The following is an 11,596-nucleotide window of genomic DNA, read 5'->3' as shown; positions in this document are numbered from 1 at the left end:
TTACACCTTTTAAACAACTTCATTCCTTGTCCTCATCACAAGTTCTACACTTTTATTTCGATTTTATGGTCTTTAGACCTCATTTACTTGAAATGATACCTTTTGTGTGTGTGTGTGAATCTGGCATTTGACATTCTTTATTCTTTCTCATAGACGGTTGTCTCACCCATTCGTTTCCTCTGAACGATCAGATGCGAGTGCGCATGCACACACGCACACACACACGACAGATGAAAAAATGTGAATAAAACACTTAAAATTGATCGACATTGATGATTGTTAATCAGATATGTTCAGATGTCCCATATGGAGGATGTTATGAAGCCTTATGGCCATCACACAAAGGGAATCGTATTTAGGATAGAGAAACGTTGTAAAAGGGTCAACTTTTACCGCAACACAACCCTGGGACTAATAATTTATCAGGATGTATATTTACTTGTACTAGTATATTTACTAGCTTACACTGTGTTAAATCAGAGTAGTCCAGCTATTCCAGTTCTGTTCTGCTTTAATGGTGCAGCAGGTGGTGTACTAGTGAGGGCAAAGGTTTGAATCCCACCTTCTTCAGTAGTACCCTTGAGCAAGGTACTTACCCTGAATCACTCTAGTAAAAATGACCCCCCCTGTATAAATGGGCAAATCTTTCTCTTTTAACAATTCAAGTTGCTCTGGCAAAAACGTCTCCTCCAGAGACCAAACCCGTGAGATCCCACAGCTGCGGAGGACCACACTCGTGGGCTGGGTGCTTACCACACGAGGAGCCAGAGGTCGCGCTGAGAGGGCGACGCACACCGCATGTAGACGGGCTCGTAGCCCACAGATGGAGCCCTTATCAGCATCACGACACTTTGCAAGTCATGGCTGTGTCTGGCAGCTCCCTCACCTCACCCGCCCCCCATCCAGCTACACCGACAGCCACCCAAACCAAACGCTGGAGTAGAGATATGGTAGAAATGCAGACCTGCGAGCCGAAGGACGTTACGGCTCCCAGGGACCCCAGTTCAACATAAGGTGTCCGTTAAGAACGGGCTGGAATCTGCAAGGATCCAACATCTTTAATCCGCTCAGTTCTTGTGTTAGAGCTACTCTGGGATTCAAATACAGGTTGTAATAGATGTCCACCACCTCCTTCATGGCCACTGAATTGTACTGCTTTACACTGAACATGGGTTCGAATCCAGCTCAGTCTATGTGGAGCTTGCTTGAGTTTCCTCCCTCAGTTGAAAGGCATCACTTTCAGGTGGATTGGTGATGCGAAATCGCCCTTGATGAGTGTACGGGTGAGCACTGTCACGGATTGGGGTCCCATCCGGCATGTACCCCACCTCATGCCCTATATTTCTGGGATAGACTCTAGAGCACCATGGCTCTGCATTAGAAAATTGGTTATTGATGGATGGATGGACTGTTTTTACAGTCTCTGTGATAGTAAAACTAAACTTCAGCCGTTGATGTTCCGTCTACATCAATACAGTGAAGTCCTTTTTGAGCGAAGGTAATGATAATAACCTGGAATAACGTGGAATTTCTTTTGATCACTATTACTACTACGTTCTTTGCCACCTATATCCACTTTTAAAGTGGAGAAGCTTGAATGCGATAAGATAAATTGAAGGTTTTTTCCAAATCAGGTAAAGTAGTTTTACACTGAGAAACTCTTAGGAGGTTCAAGCCTTCGTGTCAGTTTTTGGCTATGGAGCCATGCGGAACTAACGTTTAGGGATGAGCAGAACTGAAAGGGAACTTCTGGTTCTGAGCGTGTGAATTCATGTTACTCCGATGAGTCAAACAAGTGCTTCAAAACCAGACAAAAGCATGATCCGTCATTCCCAGGCGACGGGTGTATGAACGCTGCAAATCAGCTCACAGAATAGAGTGACGTCATTAAATAGACAGACTGACTGATTCATTGACTGACTGAATGATTCCCGCAAATTCTTCTCATACAGACCTACAGCACTGGGAGATTTTGGTCTTGTGCTGGACAGTTGTGCCAGATGACCTTTTGCCCAGCTAATCACAAGGGTGATACACGTTTCCGTCCAGGCCGCTGGTCCAACGGTAAACACGGTATTCATCCAGCTTGCCCACTTATCCAACAGTCAACAGTACAGGCTTGCAAAACCAAAAAAAGGTTAATGACAAACAGAAATCACTGTCTATTTAGTTTAGTTTACTTCAGGGGACACTGTGTCATCCACTAAATTATGTGTCTGTCTTAACAATACGAATAATAAAATTGTTGACTTAAATAATGTGGTTTCTTCCCCCGTAAACCTAAATGTATCTTTCTTTCAACTGAGACTGCAATGAAAAAGCACAGATTATGATGGTAGGTAAACTCATTCAACGCCTCTGCAGAAAATGGTTTAAGGTCATTTTCTGGCTTTTTATTTATATTTATTTTAGCAGTAAGTTCTAACTGGTCAAAGGTAAACTCTGGGCTAATGATGAGCCATTGCTAAGGATTTCTTGTAGAAGTGACTGTGACTGACAGCTGACAATAGCCAATGAAATCCATAGAGGACCCCAGCCAACAGTGAGTAGGAGTCAGGAATAGTAAATGTTTGCAGCTTAGGAGAAATTCAAAGGTTCGCTGTTTCGGCCCCAACGTAGGAGAATTAACTCCCTCCGTCCCTCAAAACTGCTGAATCCCTTCCAGCATTCAAGGAGGGTCTCGAGATGCATCTCTTTCAGGTCATTTTCTCTCCAGAGCTCCTGTCAGCCACATCAGTCTGCATCACATCATCTTTCACAATCACCTTTTTTCTTTTCTCAATCAGACTCAGGTCTACAGGCAGCCACTGATATAATGTGGTAAAAAACTGGTAAAAAATGCTTTGAGAATCACATGTCTGCATCTTTCAAATCGTAGCCTGCTCTGTAATGCACTTCTTTTACTCCAAGTTTCATGTTTGTTTGGAGAAAAGCATTTGTTAAACAAACACACACACACACACACACACACACACACACACACACACACACACATTTTCAGAACCGCTAGTCCCATACAGGGTCGCGGGGAACCGGAGCCTACCCGGCAACACAGGGCATAAGGCCGGAGGGGGAGGGGACACACCCAGGACGGGACGCCAGTCCGTCGCAAGGCACCCCAAGCGGGACTCGAACCCCAGACCCACTGGAGAGCAGGACCCAGGCCATCCCACTGCACCACCACGCCCCCCTCGTTAAACAAACAAAGAAATTAAAAATATTTAAGCAAAGATAAAAATTGCACACAGAAATGTTGAAATCGGGGGAAATGTCTTCATGAGACGAGGCCACGTAGGTTAGGCTGCCGAGTTCTGTGTGGAAGCGGTACGATGAAGAATTATGGATAAGGACGCCAGAGAAGGAGGAGCTGGGAAACATTTTTGGTTTCTCCCAGTTTACTGAATCCTACATTTAGACCTAAAGGAAAAAAAAATCAAATAATTTTACTTTTTATCCAAATTCATGGGAGAAAAATTTACTTGGTGATGTTATGTCTCTTAAATGTTCTTTCCTAGCAGCACCGAGGGTAAATCCTTTAACACAGACAGAATGTACAAATGAAGTTTTTTTTTTCTTTTCCTTGACACAAAACCGCAGAGAGGCATTTATCAGATACATATTTTTTTTTCTATTTAACTTTAATTAAAAGCCAGGAAGTAATTGTTTTCACTGCGAATCCCCTGGCTATTGTTTGGGCCCTGGCTACATGTGCCTATCGCAAAGACACGGAACTGTCGAGAAGTTGGTTTTTGATGGAAATGTGCTATGGGAATTAAAATTTGGTTGCTTTCTATGGTGGTGCTTCAAAGCATTCGAAACAATTGTTCTTAATTCTGTCCTTTAAAGACAGATATGGTGCAGGAGCTTGTATATCTACAATGAAGGCAATAGGTGAGCAACGCCTGGAAGATAATTAACTGGCACACAGGCTGTACTAGAGATTTATGAGTTAGGCTACAAGTTTAGCATTTAAAAAATACATACCAAGTCTACACAAAATGATATTTAGCCAGTTTTCATGATCAAATTAGGGTACGCTTACTATCACAGTAAGTACCATGCTGATGGCATGATCCTGGGATTCGAACCTGGGTGGAGTTCCATAAGTGCTGTTCTATGATCTGCCCATTTAAAAAAAATTAAATGCTGCATCTTGGTTCAACCAGAAGTTGACTTAAGGGTTACAAGGTGTTAATGTCTCAGATGTCGTATTTGTCTCACCCCTGGGAAATATAAAGGGGATTTTTCTCTGTGGTCAGTTTTATGCAGATCTCTAGTTCCCCCCCCTCATCTTCTGCCTCATGGACCTTGGTAAGCGTAGATTTGCACTGACCTGGTTTGGTCCATATCTGAGAGCTATTTCAAGAGCTAGGATACAAGTATCCCTCTTTATAGGTGTGCCTCAAGGATCACTTTTAGGTCCTGTCTTTTTCTATCCATATTGACATATGTCGCATGTGTGACATACAAGGGAGCAGCGTTGTGACACTGATCTCTTGATGATGCTACCTCCTTGGGTTGAATTTGACCAAATTCTCTTGCAGCAATCATTCACTACATGATATTGTATCACCAGAGTCTGAACAACTCTAAAGTGACATCCTACCCTGGTCCTATTCAGTTGTGCTGTCTCTCCCTCTTCCTATCTGTAACCATTAATACTGACATTCCTCACCCAGCCAGTCAAACCGTGGTGTTGCTCTGGATATTTCTTAACCATTTACTACCCCTGTTACAAGTTCCTTTGCAAAACTGGATAAATCAGCCCTTCTTCATCACCAGGTCTTGTTGAGGTCTGCAGGCTGCTCTGCATTCCCTGCTCCCACCTCAGATCTTGAATAATTTTTGGAATAAAATTTAAAAGCTACTGTATTTATGGTAACGGGATGAGTTGTACATGTAATATTGCCTTAACGCTACATTTTTTTTACTTTCCACAAAAATTTTTGATACCTTTTTTTCCAAGTTCAAGTTTCCACGGAAATAATATCCACCGTGAAAATCCACAACATTAACAGAGTAATTGCGGCTCCAGCAATCCGCAGTTCCACACCTCTTCAAACGAGAATGGAATGATGCTCAACAGCAATAAAGCAGCCCCCCCCCCATCAGATAAAAAATTAATTCTGGTAAAAACGTGGGCCTGCGAAAATGGAAGAAGCTCGGCATGTTTTCCCAATCCAGCAGAAAGTGATGTTTTCAATGCCCCCCCCCCCGACATATACACACACACACACACACACACACATAATGAAAGATGACATTTCCAACATTTTCAACGCGCATTTCGCACAGTTACGCGCGGCCACCTTTCCTGCCAAAGCTCATTAAACAAAAAAAAAAAAAAAAAGTGGAAGCGCGCGCGCGCGCGCGCAGAGCGCGGCTGACGGGCGCGCGTTTTTGATGCGGGGCTAATTGCCATGGAAATGATGCCGCGCCTCCGCCGCGCGGCTCCATAGCAACCGCCGCGGCCCGCGCCGGCCGATCACTTGAAACGAACGCGAGATGAGCGACGGCAGAGGTTCGCCTTTAGCGCGGATGTAATTTCTCTGTATGAATGTGGCGCGCGCAGATGAACTTATCACAGCGCAGCTCGCGACGCGCTGCCACCCCCGATGAAGTCGTACGCTGTAATGTGCTAATCCGTCCCAGGCGATGGGGGGCGCAGAAGCATAAATTGAGCTCCGAGCCACCGTCACTCTGCTGCTGGGCTTATGAATGTTATTATTTTGTGTGCGCCTGTTCAAAATATTCATGCATTTATCATATTTCCTCCTCCGCTTCTTTGTGGGCGAAATAGAGGTTTGCTTTGCGGAGCCACTCCTTGACATGATGGCGCCCATCAATTCGGAGGCTAATAATTTCACGCGTTCAATTAGCCTTAGTTAGGGGATACCGTGGCAGAGCGTGCCGGGACGAAATCCGCCTTGCCGAGAGCGCTCGCCGAGCTTCCAGTCAAATCACAAATCGCACGGACTTGCTGAAGTTTGAAAAGTATCTCGGTCCGCCATGTGGCTCTCATAAGCGGTGTGTAATGTGAGCGGGGCCCACGCCTGACCCGGAGCGCGGAGAGCCCGGCGAAGGGGCCTCGCGGCCGCGATCCCCGGGGCCGATAAGGGGTCCGAGCGAGGCGTCGCGAACCTCCTGACGGGCGCGACGAGGGAGGGGCCGCGGGGCCTCCGCTTCCTTTTAATGATGACAGTCAATGGGGAGAGGGCGCGTGCTGGGGGGTGGCGAATGAGCTCTCGGGGTAGCGGGTGCGCGGTGCTCTGCAGGCCTTTGAGCCAAGCCTACCCATAATGCAATTTCTAGATACTTAAATGTAGATTTTTTGCTACATATATTATGCATTTGAATGAATATGTGTATGTACATACATGTATTCTCTCTATATACGTACATATATACGTATATGGGAAGGGGGTGCGGTGGCGCAGTGGGTTGGACCGCAGTCCTGCTGTCCAGTGGGTCTGGGGTTCAAGTCCCGCTTGGGGTACCTTGCGACGGACTGGCGTCCCGTCCTGGGTGTGTCCCCTTCCCCCTCCGGCCTTACGCCCTGTGTTGCCGGGTAGGCTCCGGTTCCCCGTGACCCTGTAAGGGACAAGCGGTTCTGATAATGTGTGTGTGTGTGTGTGTGTGTGTGTGTGTGTGTGTGTGTGTGTGTGTGTGTGTGTGTGTGTGTGTACGTATATGTAGATGTGGGGGGGGGGGGTGCGCAGTGGCACAGTGGGTTGAACCGGGTCCTGCTCTCCAGTGGGTCTGGGGTTTGAGTCCTGCTTGGGGTGCCTTGCGATGGACTGGCATCCTGTCCTGGGTGTGTCCCCTCCCCCTCTGGCCTTACGCCCTGTGTTGCCAGGTTAGGCTCCGGTTCCCTGTGGCCCCGTATGGGACAAGTGGGTTCTGCTCTCTGGTGGGTCTAGGGTTCGAGTCCTGCTTGGGGTGCCTTGTGACGGACTGGGGTCCCGTCCTAGGTGTGCCCCCTCGCCCTCTGTTGCTGGTGTTGTATGGGACAAGTGGTTTCAGATGGTGTGTGTACGTGTATATATAGGACATCTGTAAAGTGTTTCACCCCTCGCAAATATTTCTCTCTGCCCTGTTTCATATTGCATAAGCAACATGTTTTTAAATGTACAGTCCTGTACTGCAGTGACCAGAACATTCCTTCATGCACATGCGAACGCAGACGTTCCCCGTGGGCCACTTGGAGCTGCGCAGAGAAGCCATTTGGTTCATTTCTTGACTGCAGTTCTTATCGCCGCTTCTCGTGAGAAATCGCCGCACGCCGAACTATACACAGGAGTTAAATTTCCTCATTTTTAAGACGCTTATCAGTAACCTTAGGATAGTGGTACCTGGGGATCCACAGGGCGCTGGTGTGAATCCCACATACTACTGCAGTTCCCCTGGGCAACGTCTCTATCCTCAGCGCTCCAGTAAAAAAATTACCTACCGAATATGTAAATAGGTTAAACATTGTAAACAGCCCAACGTTGCCTTGGGGATTAGTGTTGATTAAAATAAATAAAAGTAAATAAGATCGGCAAGTGCTGTGTGTTCATCATAACATTTTTCCTGGATTCACATCCTGTAAGTGCCCAGCCCTGAGGGCGGTTAAGGGAAGGACCTGTTTCCAGGCTGCTGTCATGTGAACACAGGTGTGTGTTACTGGTAGTTTTACAGCAGCCTGTAGATTTTACCAGGGAGAGTTTATAACAGTTTATTCCCCACCACCGGAATTCCGCGTCGGGAAAACGCACTGTGCGTTACAATAAGTGTCCGGACCGAGACGCCTGGTTTGCAGCGAAACTGATCCGCCTTCTCCATTTGCACAAATGGCTTTGCAAATAAAGTGCAACAAAGGACCTGGGAAAAGCGTTTAGTTTGTCCAATGACGCGATAAAGTGTAGTTTCCTTTATGAGCGTCTCAGCTCGTTTTACACCATGTGACTCGCGTCAAGGCCGACGCTTGTGTCACCTTTCACCGTCTGCTACGTGTTATACAAGTGATGGAAAACAAAGTCTTCCGAACACCACCCCTCCACTCTACCCTCATCACCTGGTAACAGCAAGTCTTGCATTGTCCGTGTAACAATACCATATAATTTCATGCGTTCTATGGGGCCATGAAAATAATAAAATAAAATAAAATTACGTTTATTTACTTAGCAGACACTTTTCTCCCAAGCAACTTCCAATGAACTCTATGTAGTGTTATGAGCCCACACACCTTATTCACCACGGTGACTTACACTGCTAGATACACGACTTACAATGGGTCACTCATCCATACATCAGTGGAACACACACACAGTCTCTCTGTCACTCACACACTATGAGGGAACCGGAACAGCATGTCTTTGGACTGTGGGAGGAAACCAGAGCACCCCCATAGGAACCCCACACAGCCATGGGGAGAACATGCAAACTCCACACAGACTGAGTGGGGATCGAACCGACGTCCTCTCGCACCACCCAGTATAAAATAAAATAAAATAAAAAGCATTTGCACTCCAACAGACTAGTCACTATGCAACAAAAGGGCTCCTGGTCAAATCCCCCTGTAGTAACCCTGATCAAGGTACTTACCATGAACTGACACAGTAAAAATTACCTGGCTCTATAAATGGGCAAATCAGTGTAAGTAATGTTGCATAAACCTAGTGCTGTAAGTTGCCCTGAACAAATATGTCCCCTAAATAATACTTTTCTTTACATTAATTCATTTTGCTGATGCTTTTCTCCAAAGTAATTACAGGGTTAAGGTTACAATTACTTACCCATTTAGGGAGCCTGGTAATTCCACCGGAGCAATTCATGGTAAATACCTCGCACAAGAATACTACAGCCAGAGGAAAGGATTGAACCTACAAGCTTCTGGATGCAAAGGCAGCAGTTCTAACCAGTACACTAGGCTGCCTCTCTTTATGCAAAATGCTACCTGTGCACCTAAATTATATGATTTGGATTTGTAACGTGATTTGTGAATTTCATATCGCATTTTTTGTTGCATGTTTAACTAAGGAGCACCTGGGAAGGTAAAACTGCCAAACAAAAACCTGAATATCTATTAACCTCCCGAGACCCCTGGCAATTATTTTTGTCCTCTCTAGAGGACGTATTTTAAAGCGCATCTCCCGAAATACTGACTGCTAATATGGCTTACAGGGAACATTTTACGCTTTTATATGAGACTTGGAGAGCTTCCTGGAAATATATCCATAAACCTGTTTTCCTGGCTCTCAGGGCGGTTAAAGCCGAAAGGTTTTTCATTTCTTTGGGAGATCATGGTTTCATATGAGTAGAAATGAATATGTACAGTGTGTCCCAATACCTGTAACCGTCGCACAGGTGCTGCGTATTTACAGGACGCACCTTCGGTTACATTAAATAAGTTTTAAACAGTCAGGACACGTGAGAGTCACGCGGGAGGCGATGACACCCGACGGCACGTCTGGTAAACAGGTGAACCGCAGCTGTAGCGCGGCGACAGGCAGTGGAAAAAAACGCGTCCTCACGCGAGCAAAATGCATCTTAATCATTACGGTTTATTACAGCTGGCAGCTTGAGAGCGACATCAAAATCTCATTCTTGGGGTTCACAAGGTCCCATTTCATAGCAGTCATAGAGGGCCGATTATATGATCTAATTACACCCTTAATTGGATACATTTCAGAGTTTGTCAGGCCCTTTTACCGCGGATGCTTTTGATTTATGGTGCAGTTACACGGGCACCTCACTGTAAGCCTTTTAGAAGTGCTGACATTTTTTCATATTAATTAAATAATTAGGGCACTTAAATGATCGCTAGAATCGAGGGTGCCGGTTGGGGGGGGCTTGTAGCCTGGATGATGTGAATTACGCATGTCTGGAATGAGAGAGAGAGGGGGAAAAATGACATGACATGTCCTAATTAGGAATTTTACATGGGGGGGGGGGGGGGGTGTATTAAATGGAGTGGAAGAGTTCTGGGTCTTGGAGTATGGTGGAGATACCAGATTTTGTCAGCAGGTGGCGCAGTTATTAGGGGAACAGCCTTTTGGCAAAACGGTGTCCGTCACAGCTTGTGTGTATCGCCATGACCCTGCATTTGACACGGGGTTTCTAATGATGGGTGGGCGAATTGATCGATTCATCGACGAAGGGATGGAATGATGACCGGATGGATGACGGATGACACATGAATGGATTAACTGATCAACGGATTAATGAAGGGATAGAAGAATGGATGAATGGATGCATCAATGGATGAATGGATGGATTGTTGGATGGATCGATGTTTATGTCTTTATGTACATTTATGTCTCTACTTTCTGCCCTTTTTAGAACATAAGCGGAGGTCTCTATCTCCACCATCCTTGAGATTCCTGCAAGGAGATTAATTTAATTTCCCCAGCACATGGCTCATCGCGTGAGATAAGACCACAATCAGAGGATTTCCTTACTTCCAGATGACATGGCAGCAATGTTCTTATCATTTCGTAGATCCACAGATACCATAATCCCCAGTGTAATGAAGCCACCTGCAGTTATTGTTCTTATTCTGTTGCTTGGCTGACATTTTTATCCAAACTGACCGTAAGCAACCTTCAGGTGACAAGAATATGTCCTCAAGCACCTTGCTACCTGCTGCTGTGTCATGTAGGAAACTCTGGAACCGTAGTAACCCCCTGCACAGTTCAGGGATCACGTGTAAACTCCCGAGGGCAAAAAATACAGCAATGGGCTGAGAACCCAACCCTGAGACCCAGCAAGAAAGGGACTCCGGGTATATTTCTTTGATGCCCAAGCCCCACCCCAAAACATTTACCAGGCACTTCTCACCAAAGCAATGTACATCTTAGAGGAAAGAGTTCAGAGAAACACTCCTGCACACTTTATTAATCCTGAAGCGAGGAGTCATAAATCATCGCAGCTTCACAAACACCCCAGATGGGACTCGAACCCACAATCCCTGGCTTAGAAGGCCAGTGCCTTATCCATTAGGCCACTGGGGTTGGGTGTGGGAGAGCATACACGTGACATCATTTGAAAGCAGACAATGTCCCCTTTACGGTACATTATCAGCTTTGTAGCATTACAGTTGGGGAGATGCACTGAAAATACATGTCCTCCACAGCGGACAAGAACGAACGGCTGGGTTTTAGGATTATATTGTACATTCCACAATATGGACACTAATATGTTGCACGGAAGCAGATATGGGTGCCATTGTTTCGTAGCGCGAGCCGTATTGAAATGTTCACGTGTTGCGAGGGTGTACGTTGCGCAGGCCGCTAACACTTCCCACATTTAGGATTATCTGTGTGTAATAAAACACCGACACCCCCCGCACGCAATTTGAATTTTAATAACACATTACTAAATCTGGAGCCATCGCCTTTTGAACGCACTCGGTAGGTAATAGAAAAATTGGATTACATCCCTTTTAATCACTTAATGCGCTTGTTGACTGACAGTTTAGAAGGTTTGCTGATTAGATTTCCCTATTATCCTCAAATACATATTTCAAAACACAAATGGATTTCTGCTGTGATTAATAATGCATCCTCTCCTTATTAGCTTGACTGTGCACTTCCCTCATCTTCTCATCCGCACC

General features: G+C 45.7%; 1 non-coding gene across 1 annotated transcript; it reads right to left on the bottom strand.

The window, feature by feature from the left end:
- Positions 1 to 10,921: 10,921 nt before the first annotated feature.
- trnar-ucu (transfer RNA arginine (anticodon UCU)) lies at positions 10,922 to 10,994 on the bottom strand. The gene has a single exon. It is a non-coding gene; the product is annotated as a tRNA-Arg (tRNA).
- Between the last annotated feature and the right edge of the window lie 602 nt (positions 10,995 to 11,596).

The sequence above is a fragment of the Scleropages formosus genome, chromosome 9 (genome assembly GCF_900964775.1).
Source record: "Scleropages formosus chromosome 9, fSclFor1.1, whole genome shotgun sequence".
Classification (NCBI taxonomy): Eukaryota; Metazoa; Chordata; class Actinopteri; order Osteoglossiformes; family Osteoglossidae; genus Scleropages; species Scleropages formosus.
This window is presented reverse-complemented; position numbering and strand designations above follow the sequence as displayed.